The following is a 13594-nucleotide window of genomic DNA, read 5'->3' as shown; positions in this document are numbered from 1 at the left end:
TAAAAAACATAAGAAAAAAACCACAGAGGAAAAGAAAAAAATGCAACCAAATAGAGCACAATTAACAAAATGGCAATAGTAAATACTACCCTATGCAATATTACATTAAGGGAAATGGATTAAACATCCCAATGCAAATACATAGAGTGATTGGAAAAAATAATGAAAAGAAGATTCCTCAACATGATATGTACCAGAAGTTGAATTTATATTGAAGGACACACAGAATGAAAGGATGAGAAAATATTTCATGGAAATATTAAACATGAGCAAGCTGGGTGGTCACTTGTATATCCCATAGAATTTAAATTTACAACTGGTTTTTCAAGATGGTGGACTAGAGAGCGACTGCATTTCATGTTGCTCCAGGACACATGATTCAAAAGAGGAGATAGTGAGAGACTTGGGACCAACTCAAAGCGCCGGGTGAGTCTCTCCCATTGGGGAGGCGTCCTGGATGGGGCGGCAGCCCCCGGAATTCAGGCAACTTTGTGAAGTAGAGTTGCTCGGCGAGAGGCCCCTCCCCCCTCCCCCCCTGCTGGAGCTGTAAACACGGACAACTGGGATCATCGTAGAGGTGGCTGCTCAGCACAGGGCTTGGACTCGGAGCAACTACTAGGGCTCCAGGCGGCTGCCTGAGGAGGAGCTGCGTAGCGATCTGTTTGGACTCAGAGCGATTGCTTTTGAACACCGGGGGGTTGCCCAGAGGAAGAGGAGAAGTGCGGCGGGTCGCTTGGTCTAGGAGTGACTGCATCAGAACTACAGGCGGTTGCCAGAGGAGAAGGTGAGTGGTGAGTTGTTTGGACTCAAAGCGACCGCTCCTGAACACCGGTGGCCTGCCTGGAGGAGGAGCACGGTGGGTCACTTGGTCTCCGAGCCACTGCTACTGAACAACCGGGGGGCTACCCTGAGGAGGAGTAGGAACAGGGCGGGTCACTTGGACTCTGAGTGACTGCCTAGGGCTACGGGCGGTTGGCGGGAGGAGGAGACGTGAAGTGAGTTGCTTGGACTCCTAGTGACTGCGTCGGAATACTGGGCGGCTGTCCGGAGGAAGAGGTGTATGGTGGGTCTCTGGGTCTTGGAGCTATTGTATGGGGCTCCAGGTGGCGGCTAGAGGAGGGGCTGCATAGCCAGGCGATTAGGTGCAGAGTCGGGTCCCAGGATCTAGGTGACTTCTTGGTGGAAGAGCCTCACAGAGACACGCCTAGGGGCGGAGCGAAGTTCCAGGACTGCGGGCAGATTCTCTGAGGAGAGGCAGCCTAAGGAGACTCGTCTGCGAAGGGTGAGGCTCCCAGGCCCAGGAGGTAGATCCGGCCCCTGGGAACGTTGCAGAGGAAGACAGCCCAGCCCAGGCGGTAGTTGTAGATTGAGGGGAACCTCTAGGAGGGGAACTGACCAGCGAGACCTCCCCACCGGGTGAGTCTTCCCTGCCGGGTGAGGTTTTCCCACAAGGACGGTAAAACCAGAGACACAGGCACAAACAGGCCTTGCCTAACCCTGCAGCCTAGTTCCCCTTTGGATGACCATTGGTCAACAAGTGGAGGCACCTCTGCCCACTATCAGGGAATATACCCCACCTGAGGGTCACCAACCCTAGAGAGGCAGCTTCCTTGTGGAGCACCGCATTATCAACTTCCTCCAAGACTGCAGGCTACTGTAGGATAAGAGGGGATATACTAGCAATCTTCAGGGACATTATAAGTCAATAGAGGAAATCTGCAATATCTTAATGACCCACTGATTCCTGAACAATATGAGAAAACAAGGGAAGAAAATGCCCCAAACAAATCTAGATGTTACATCAATAAAATCCAACAACAACATGGCAGAAGAAATGACAGAAAGGGAGTTCAGAATGTACATAATTAAAATGATCAGAGAAGAAAACGATGAGATGAAAGAGCAAATGCAGGCATTGAATGATGAGATGAAAGAGCAAATGCAGGCATTGAATGATAGCACCAATTGACAGTTAAAAGAGGAAATACGGGAAGCAAAAGATCATTTCAATAAAGAGTTAGAGATATTGAAAAAAAACCAAACAGAAATCCTTGAAATGAAGGAAACAATAAACCAAATTAAGAACTCCATAGAAAGCATAACCAATAGGATAGAACACCTGGAATACAGAACTTCAGATACTGAAGACAAAATATTTAACCTCGAAAACAAAGTTGAACAAACAGAGGAGATGGTAAGAAATCATGAACAGAATCTCCAAGAACTATGGGATATCATGAAAAGGCCAAATTTGAGAATTATTGGGATTGAGGAAGGCTTAGAGAAACAAACCAAAGGAATAAACAGTCTATTCAATGAAATAATATCAGATATTTCCCAAATCTGAAGAATGAAATGGAAAATCAAGTTCAAGAGGCCTATGGGACTCCAAATACACAAAATTACAACAGACCCACACCAAGGCACATTATAATGAAAATACCTAACATACAAAATAATGACAGAATTTTAAAGGCTGTGAGAGAAAAGAACCAAATTACATTCAGAGGGTAACCAATACGGATATCAGCAGATTTTTCAATCCAGACCCTAAAAGCTAGAAGGGCCTGGAACAACATTTTTCAAGCTCTGAAAGAAAATGGATGCCAACCAAGAATCTTATACCCAGCAAAACTTACCTTCAAATTTGACGATGAAATAAAATCATTCCATGATAAAAAAAAAACTAAAAGAATTTACAAAAAGAAAGCCAGCATGACAGAACATTCTCAGCAAAATGTACCATGAGGAAGAGATAAAAAACAAAGAAGCAAATCAGCAAAGGGAGGAATTATCCTAAAGGAACTGTCAAATAAAGGAGGAACCAAGATGTGTCAAAATAAATAAATAAATATAATTTAAAAAATGAACCAAATGTCCGGGAATACAAATCATATCTCAATAATAACCCTGAATGTCAATGGCCTGAATTCATCAATCAAAAGACATAGACTGGCAGATTGGATTAAAAAGAAAGATCCAACAATATGTTGCCTGCAAGAGACTCACCTCATAGAAAGAGATACCCATAGACTAAAGGTGAAAGGATGGGGAAAAACATACCATGCACATGGACTCAGCAAAAAAGCTGGAGTATCCATCCTCATTTCAGATAATGTGGACTTCAAGCCAAAGTTAGTCAGAAGGGATAAAGAAGGACATTTCATACTGCTTAAGTGAAGCATAAATCAACAAGACATAACAATCATAAACATCTATGCCCCAAACAGTGGCTCATCCATGTATGTCAAACAAATCCTTCTCAATTTTAGAAACCAAATAGACAGTAACACAATAATACTAGGTGATTTTAACACGCCTCTCTCACCACTGGACAGATCTTCTAAACAAAAATTGGACAAAGAAACCATAGATCTCAATAACACAATCAGCAATTTAGACTTAACAGACATTTATAGAATATACCATCCAACCAAGAGCGAATACACTTTCTTCTCAGCAGCACATGGATCCTTCTCTAAAATAGACCATATATTATGCCACAAAGCTAATATTAGCAAATACAAGAAGACAGAGACACTACCTTGTATTCTATCAGATCATAATGGATTGAAGTTAGAAATAAATGAAAGAGTAAAAAACAGAAACTACTCCAACACCTGGAGATTAAACAATATGCTATTATATGATGAATGGATACAGAAGATATTAGGAAGGAAATTAAAAAATTCTTAGAGGTAAATGAGAACAAAGAAACATCATATCAAAATCTCTGGGACACTATGAAAGCAGTACTTAGAGGAAAATTTATTTCATGGAGCGCATTTAATAAAAGAAGTAAAACTCAACAAGTAAATGACCTAACACTACAGCTCAAAGCCCTAGAAAAAGAAGAACAGACCAACACCAAATGTAGTAGAAGACAGGAAATAGTTGAACTCAGAGCTGAAATCAACGAAATTGAAACAAAAGAAACAATACAAAAAATTGACAAAATAAATTGTTGGTTCTTTTAAAAAATGAACAAAATTGATAAAACTTTAGCCACACTAACAAAGAGAAGACGAGAGAAAACCTAAATCACTAAAATTCGGAATGAACAAGGAAATATCACAACAGACATGACTGAAATACAAAACATAATTAGAAGCTATTTGAAAATCTATACTCCAACAAAATAGAAAATTTCGAAGACATTAAAGGTTTCTAGAGACATATGAATTGCCTAAACTGAACGAGGAGGACATACACAATTTAAATAGACCAATTTCAAGTAATGAAATAGAAGAAGTCATCAAAAGCCTACCAACAAAGAAAAGTCCAGGACCAGATAGGTTCTCAGCCAGGTTCTACAAAACATTTAAAGAAGATCTTATTCCAATACTTCTCAAAGTAGTCCTTAAATAGAGGAGGAGGGAACCCTCCCAAACTCATTCTATGAAGCCAATATTACCCTGATACCTAAACCAGACAGAGACACATCGAGGAAAGAAAATTTCAGACCAATATCCTTAATGAACATCGACACAAAAATTCTCAACAAAATTTTAGCAAATTGCATACAAAACATATTAAAAAGATAGTGCACCATGATCAAGTGGGTTTCATCCCAGGGATGCAAGGTTGGTTCAACATCAGGAAATCAATAAATGTCATTCACCATATCAATAGACTTAAAGTCAAGAATCACATGATTATTTCAATAGATGCAGAAAAAGCATTTGATAAAATACAGCACCCCTTCATGCTCAAAACACTAGAAAAAATAGGGATAGTGGGAACATCCCTTAACATTGTAAAGGCCATCTATGCTAAGCCCATGGCTAATATCATTCTAAATGGTGAAAAACTGAAAGCATTCCCCTAAAAACTGGAACAAGGCAGGGATGCCCTCTTTCACCACTTCTTTTCAATATCGTCCTTGAAACTCTAGCCAGAGCAATTAGACAGACCAAAGAAATTCAAGGGATACGAATAGGAAAAGAAGAACTCAAACTATCCCTATTTGCTGATGATATGATTATATACTTAGAGGAACCAGGAAATTCCACCAGAAAACTTTTAGATCTCATAAGTGAATTCAGTAAAGTAGCGGGATATAAGATCAATGCACATAAATCTAAGGCATTTTTATACATAAGTGATGAATCTTTAGAAAGAGAAATTAGGAAACTACCCCATTCACAATAGCATCGAAAAAAATAAAATACTTGGGAATCAATCTCACAAAAGAGGTGAAAGACCTCTACAATGAGAACTACAGAACACTAAAGAAAGAAATTAAAGAAAACCTTAGAAGATGGAAAGATCTCCCATGTTCTTGGATAGGAAGAATTAATATTGTCGAAATGGCCATACTACCAAAAGTGCTATACAGATTCAATGCAATTCCAATTAAAATCCCAATGATGTACCTTACAGAAATAGAGCAAGCAATTATGAAATTCATCTGGAAGAATAAAAAACCCAGAATAGCTAAAGCAATCCTTGGCAGAAAGAGTGAAGCAGGGGTATCGCAATACCAGATCTTCAACTCTACTACAAAGCAATAGTAACAAAACGGCATGGTATTGGTACCAAAATAGAAAGGTGGATCAATGGTACAGAATAGAGGACATGGACACAAACCCAAATAAATACAATTTTCTCATACTAGACAAAGGGGCCAAAAATATGCAATGGAGAAAAGATAGCCTCTTCAACAAATGGTGCTGGGAGAATTGGAAATCCATATGCAACAGAATGAAACTAAACCCATATCTCTCACCATGCACGAAACTAAACTCAAAATGGATTAAGGATCTAGGAATCAGACCAGAGACCTTGCATCTTATAGAAGAAAAAATAGGTCCAGAGCTTCAACATGTCGGCTAAGGACCAGACTTCCTCAACAGGACTCCCATAGCACAAGAAATAAAAGCAAGAATCAATAAATGGGATAGATTCAAACTAAAAAGCTTTCTCTCAGCAAAGGAAACTATCAGCAATGCAAAGAAAGAGCCTACAGAGTGGGAGAAAATCTTTGCCAATCATACTTCAGATAGAGCACTAATCTCCAGAATCTATAGAGAACACAAAAACTCTACACCAAGAATGCAAATAATCCAATCCACAAATGGGCTAAGGAAATGAATAGACACTTCACAGAAGAAGATGTACAAGCAATCAACAAACATATGGAAAAATGTTCAACATCTCTAGTAATAAGAGAAATGCAAATCAAAACCACCCTAAGATTCCATCTCACCCCAATTAGAATGGCGATTATCAAGAATACCAGCAACAACAGGTGTTGGCGAGGATGTGGGGAGAAAGGTACACTCATACATTGCTGGTGGGGCTGCAAATTAGTGCAGCCACTCTGGAAAGCAGTGTGGAGACTCCTTAGAAAACTTGGAATGGAACCACCATTTGACCCAGCTATCCCACTCCTTGGCCTATACCCAAAGGACTTAAAATCAGCATATTACAGAGATACAGCCACATCAATGTTCATAGCTGCTCAGTTCACAATAGCCCGATTGTGGAACCAACCTAGATGTCCTTCAATTGATGAATGGATAAAGAAACTGTGGTATATATATACAGATGGAATATTACTCAGCCATAAAGAATGATAAAATTATGGCATTTGCAGGCAAATGGATGAAATTGGAGAATATCATGCTAAGTGAGATAAGCCAATCTCAAAAAACCAAAGGACGAATGATCTCGCTAATAAGTGGATAATGACACAGTGGGGGGTGGGAGGGGTTAGTGTTAGGATTAGAGTTAGGGTTAGGGAGGGGGCAAGAATGGAGGAAGTAAGGACTGTATAGAGGGAAAAGAGGGGTGGGAGGGGTGGGGCGATGGGAAAAAATAACAGAATGAATCAAACAACATTACCCTATGTAAATGTATGAATACACAAATGGTATGCCTTTACGCCATGTACAAAGAGAGAAACAACATGTATCCCATTTGTTTACAATAAAAAAATAAATTAATTAACTTACAACTGTGAAGAGTCAAGAAGGATATTATATAATGATAAATGGATCAGTTAATGGGACATATGGAAAAAATTAACAATATACATGCACCCAATATCAGAGCATCAGAATACATAAAGAAATCATTTTGAGAAGTGAAGGGAGAAATAGTAACACATTAGTAACTTTAAATACTAGGACTTTAATACCCCACTTTCAATAGGGATACAACATACAGACAGATGATCATTAAAGGTATAGAGGGCTAGAATAACACTGTAGATTAAATGGACCTAGGAAACATACAAGGCCCTTTGCACCCACTACAATAGAATATACAGTCTTCTCAAGGGCACATGGAACACTCTCCCGGAGAGACATCTATATATTAAATAAGTCACTGAATAAGTATAAACTAATTCAAGAGGATTGAAATCACACCAAGTATATATTGTCCAATTCTAATGGAATGAAATTAGAAAGTAATGGTAGAAGGAAAACTGGAAATTTTTCCAATAGGTGAAAATGGAACCACACAGTTTTGAACAAGCAATGGATCAAGGAAGAAATCAAAGGGGAAATTAGGAAATAACTTTAGGTGAACAAAATGAAAACACAACTTACCAAATCTTGTTGGATGCAGCAAAAAAGGTATTACGATTGAAGCTTATAGTGATTTATACCTGTATTTAAAAAGAAGAAAGACCTTAAATAATCAACCTACCTTTAGACCTTGATGTAATTTGGATCCTGCATGTTTCCCCAAGGTCCATAGGTTAAAGGCAGGATTCCCAATGTGATACTACTGGGGGATGTGGGAACGTGTAATGGGTGTGTCTTAGTGGGAGGTGACTTTGAATGAGGAGGGCGGTGGGACTCCAGGCCCTGCCTATTCTGTCTTTCACTCCCAGCTATGAGGTGAGCAGTTTTCCTCTTGCATGACTGGTTCTCTAGTCTCATGCACAATGCATGATCTCGGTATGTCCTGCTTGGCTCTCTATATCTGTCCACGCACTTCCATCATGTGGAAGTCCATGCACTTCCATCATGAGTTCCTTTCTCACCACAGGTTAAAGTAACATGGTCAATCATGAGAAGAAACTCAAAACTGAGATAAAATAACCTTTTCTTATGAGTTATCTCAGATTCTTATTATAGAAATGGAAGTCTGGCAAACATACACCTTCAGGAACTCGAAAAACAAACAAAAAGAACAAAAAAGAAAGACAAAAAACAGACAATAAAAACAAAATACCCCAAAGTTAACAGGAAGAAAACAAATAAAATTATATCATGGAAAAAAAATAGACAACAGAAAAAATTAATGATTTTTTGTTTTGGTCCTTAAAAAGATTATCACATTTGAAAACTTTGAGGCATTTAACTGAATGCCTCAGTCTGTGCTTCTCTAACAAAATATTTCAAAATTGTTGCGTTCCCTGCCCGCAGAGAAACACGACACCTGGTTGAAATTTCAATGCTTTATTGCGCGCTGTCCTTCTGCTTTTATTGTTTCTTTTTCTTATCCTATTTTTCTCCCCAGCAGGATTGTTACAGACCTTATATAGGTAAAACCACCAATCAAAGGAGAGCACACGAGGGAAAAGATACAGAGAGCCAAGCAGGGCATACCGAGATCATGCATTGTGCATGAGACTAGAGAACCAGTCATAAATTCTTCCTTAAAATGATGTCAGATGTTTGTGCAAAAGTTAACTGCTCTGGCTCACTGCCAGGCGCCATCTTAGCCACACCTAGGGCCAGGGGTCCCGGGTACCCCGACAGTTCCCCCTTTTTTATTATAAAATTAAAGCTCGGGACCGTGCCTGTCTTAGGTTGAGTGGTCAGCATATGTCCTTACCCGTCATCAGAGTCTGCAGAGCATGCTGCAGCTCCTGTCTTAGGTTGGTACATAGCCACCTCCTTCATTACCCGTCTTTGACTACCAGTCCAGCATCAAGAGCCACACTTGTGGGGAGCTGCCGGCCTCTAGGGCGGTCATGGCCTGATGAAAGATAATCCGATCCCTGTGTTGGCTGGCTCGTAGATGCACAAACAGACGAGTGAGGAAAAGGATACCAATGAGGAGAAGCAGTCCCAAAGTGCCCAGACTTGCCCACTGTTTTACAAAATTGAAAGCAGAAGAAAACCATTTAGCCATCTCAGATACAGAAGCAATATGTACCCCAGTAGAATTAACTTTGACAATTTTGGCTCTAAGTTGTGAGGTAAGATTATCAAATTGAGATGACCAAGTAGAAGTAAGGTAAAGTGACAAATTACTAGATAACTTAGCTGCAGTGCTGAAATTATCATATACAATAGGGGTAACACAAACAGCTCTTAAAGAGTAAACACATCCCAGTCCCAAAAGTTCTTGTAATATGTCCACTTGTTCTTGTAATAGGTCCACTCTTTGATTCACCAGGAGTAAGCCTGCCCTTAAATGTTGGTTTAAAGTCTCTTGAGTTTGTAAGGCAGTAGCTGTGTTTTCAGCTAAACGGTTGACTGCAGTTGCTGTCTGTATAGTAGTTGTCAATCCACAGCTGCCGCGATGCCAAATTGTCTTTTATTTCTTGATTGTAGCACTGGTAATTCTGCATCTGTAACAGAGACTGGGATAGGTAGGAAGGTTGGGATGCGCATTAAGACTGCGCGGGAGAAATTGGTAGCATTCCAACATTGAGAAAGGTAGCAACTAGATTGAGAGCAATCAAGGGTTGTGTTATTGGAAATATTGGTTAGTAGAAACATAAAAGGAGGGAACACACAGGCTGGAGTGGATGAGAATGTAATGTCTCTAGTACAGTTAGTAGTAGTCTCAGCTCCAGCATTTTTTCCACTCCACGCCAAAGAGTTCCATTCGCATTGTCTAAAAGATCCTCCTTTAAGAGCAAAAAAAGGTTGTAAGTTAGTATATCCTGAAGTCGAGGTGAATAGCAACCAGCTATCAAAAGGATTAACGCGCTCCATGCCCAAGTTGGCGTCATGATCAGCAAAATTATCAGTGGTACGCTGGGAAGTAAAATTTGGTGTGAAGAAAAATCCATGTTGAACCGGGGTCGCTCGCTTGGCATTTTGACAACCTGTCCAAATGGGAGGTGTGGGAAATTTTGGATTACATGGAGGAAAAATTTCTGGGATTTTTAAACCCATTAGTGGGAAGAGGTAATTTGTAAGGTACAAATCCTGTGATCAAAGTAACTTCCCCTTTCCACTATGTCCTTGATATGGTTATTAAATTATTATTGACATACTGAAGACCAAGCGTAGCATAACCCTGGAGCGGAGCATAAGGGGATTCCATACTCTTATAAAAGAGACCCTGTACCTGCTTTTGGAGAACAATACAAGGGCTAGAGTTATTATTACTAATAGCATTATCCTCAGGTATATCAAAGCATAAGGCTCCAGGGAGGGAGATAGCGGAAGAATTATATGGTTGAGTCTCTGGATCATAAAGTGTAGTGGGTAATCCTGTAGCCGCATTGGTGGTGAACAATGGAGGGAGTAGAGAGGAAGTATTAGTTAACGGTAAAGGATATGGCCAAGCTTTAACTATTGCCCACAGGTTCTGGGTCTGGCTGTCCGCTTCTGTCTTTGCAGTTATGGGAAGGCTCACTATCGTGAGGAGGAGTAGTATCACTTCCATGTTGTATAGGTCTGGTCAGTCTTTCAGGAACCCAGATCGGAGTTTGTTGATCCTGTGGAAAAATACAAACAGACCCTCGGACCCAACGTAATACTGGATCTGGTCCTTTCCAGCAACCTGTCAATATGTCTTTCCACTTGGCCCATGTTTGAGGGACAGGGGAAGGGTTGCTATGGCGATCAGCCGCAGAGTGTCCATAATTGTCTATAGTCAAAAAATTTAAAATAAAAAGAACCAGATTAATTTTGTCCTTGGAAGATTTAAAGGAGGCTCCTATTCCCCCTTTTTGTTTTAAGACAATTTTTTAAGGTGAGATGCGTCCTCTCGACTATACCTTGTCCTTGTGGATTATAGGGAATACCAGTAATCAATTGAATATTAAATGTTTGTAGAAATAGCTGGAAGCTTTTGGAGGTATAAGCAGGACCATTATCTGTTTTTATAACTTTAGGTATGCCCCAGCAAGTAAACGCTTGTAGGCAGTGTTGAATGACATCTTTTACTTTTTCTCCAGAGTGAGCGGAAGCCATGATGACCCCTGAAGCAGTGTCTACTGACACATGTACATACTTTACAGTACCGAATTCAGGAATATGAGTTACATCCATTTGCCAAACATGATTAGGTAACAATCCCCTGGGATTGACTCCAAAAGATTGTACTGGGATCAAAGGAGCACAGTGTTGACAATTTTTACTATTTGCCGAGCCACACATTTAGAGATAGGAAAATTTTCTACTCAAGGTAGTGGAATTTACATGGAATTTCTCATGAAAGAGTTTTGCTTGTTCCTCTATGGAAAAAACAAAAACAGATTTGGTAGCCATATCCACCAAATCATTTGTTCTAGCCAAAGGTCCCGGTAAATTAGAATGAGCCCTAATATGTCCTATATAGAATGGATGTTTACGCTGCAGAATAAGGTTTTGCAGTGTAGTGAAATAGGAAGCCACAGTGGATAAAGAAGAAATACATGGCACAGTTTCAAGAACACTTAAAGCATTAACAACATATGAACTATCAGATAGGAGATTAAACAGCTGATTATCTGTTATTTTAAAAGCCAACACCACAGCTGCGAGCTCAGTAACTTGTGCCGAGTTGGATTGAACTATTATAGTATGAAGTTGATCATGAACAAGTGCAGCGCCTACTCCATTATTAGATCCATCAGTAAATATAGTTATACAATTTTTAATAGGTTGGGCACTAGTCACTTTTGGAAAAATTATGGGAGTAACTTTACAAAACTGAATCCAAGGATGTTGGGGATAATGGTTATCAAACTGAGCTGAGGTGGAACAATATAATACTGACCAATCATCATCATTATTGTTTAGCCATTTAATTTGCTGAGTGGAATAAGGGGTTATAATGATAGAAGGATGGATTCCAAAGACAGTAATGCAAGATTCTATTCCCTTAAATATTACTTGAGCAACAGCTTTGGGATATGATTGTAATATTTTAGCTGGTAGGAATAGGCATTAAGACTGCTCATGAGAACCTAGAAGCATTCCAACATTGAGAGAGAAGTTTGGAGAATAGCAGCTTGATAAATACCCTGCTTTAAAACTTGTATACTTGGAAAATATGAATACATTTAATATACAAGGAGTGACCATTTCACAATTACCTTGACACTTTAATCTTACTAAATTTAGTTTTTAAAGAAAAATTTAGACTCTGTAACATAGTACAATACTCTTAACAGTTGTTTAACCATAATTGTATAAACCCCAATTTTTAAGACTAATTGTTTTAAAGAATAAAACTTAATAGACACAAAGTTAAGAGTAAATTAGTGTTTCTAAGAAATCCTTGTTATTTTACCATGTCATTTTACCATATAGATTAAACTTTGGCTTATATCAGAACATTAGTATTTCACCTTAGGAAAAACCTTAAATAACTTTAGCTGTTTTACATACATACAACCAACTTAGTTACACACAGACTTGTTGAAACTTGCCCTTCACTTACACACAGACTTTTTTAGCATTTACTTAGACCCTCATGTATTTCATTATATAACACTTTTTTATCCAGAAAGATTTTCTTCTTACTAAATATAGTTGTATTTTTAGAACCTTTTATTTTTTATTTTATTTTTTTATGTGTTGACCCCCTTTTGTTCACATTCTGAAACAACTCTTATGAAATTTTTGAATTTAGATAAATTACACCATTTTAACAAGATAAAATACTTTGTTGTTTATAGTACTCTAACTGAAACACAGTTGAAACCTTTAGAACCCTTTGTATATAGAATTGTACTTGTTAAGACATAACTCTTAGTAACCTTGTTTTTAGTCAAGATATTAGACAAGTGTCCTGAACAGTATTTGCTGTCTCTTTCCTGTTGAAGAAAAGTCCTAGAAACAATTGATATTAGACATTGTTTAACATCAACATTCCATTAATTTGGTCACCTAGAGACTTGCAAGTTATTTTTAAAGACATTTCACTTTTATTAGTTTACTCAATTTAAATTGAACCTTTTTAAATCACGTGAATAAAAGTATTTGGATCCATTTTTAAATTTTAATTTTAGGAGTGCTCAGTTTTGATACAGACAAAACATGACATTAGACAGCACAACATACACATAACACAAAATCAAAGGCCTTGTAACTTTATAGGTGAATCTCCATTGCAATGTAACAGATGTTCAAAAACTCTAGTTGAATAAAAAATAGAACTGATCAAAAAGAAAAAAAAATCATTAACCTAGGTATGCAGGATCAAAATTATGAGCTCAAAAATACAGCATTAAAGAAAAACAAAACAAAACAAGAATCCTGGAAAATGAGTTAGTTCTGTGTAGCAGCCCAGAAGTTTAAAACGGACACCTTTTTTTTTTTTTTTTTTTCTTATCTTCAGGTTACCCCCCTTTCCCGCTGAGACTGCTGCAGTTTACATTCCAATGCAGGCTTCAGCAAGGCCAGGCAGGGGGGAGGGAGGATTACCCAGGACTTTTTAACCCTTTTTCTTCCTGGTTGAGAAATCA

The sequence above is a fragment of the Sciurus carolinensis genome, chromosome 9 (assembly GCF_902686445.1).
Source record: "Sciurus carolinensis chromosome 9, mSciCar1.2, whole genome shotgun sequence".
NCBI classification, from domain to species: Eukaryota; Metazoa; Chordata; class Mammalia; order Rodentia; family Sciuridae; genus Sciurus; species Sciurus carolinensis.
This window is presented reverse-complemented; position numbering follows the sequence as displayed.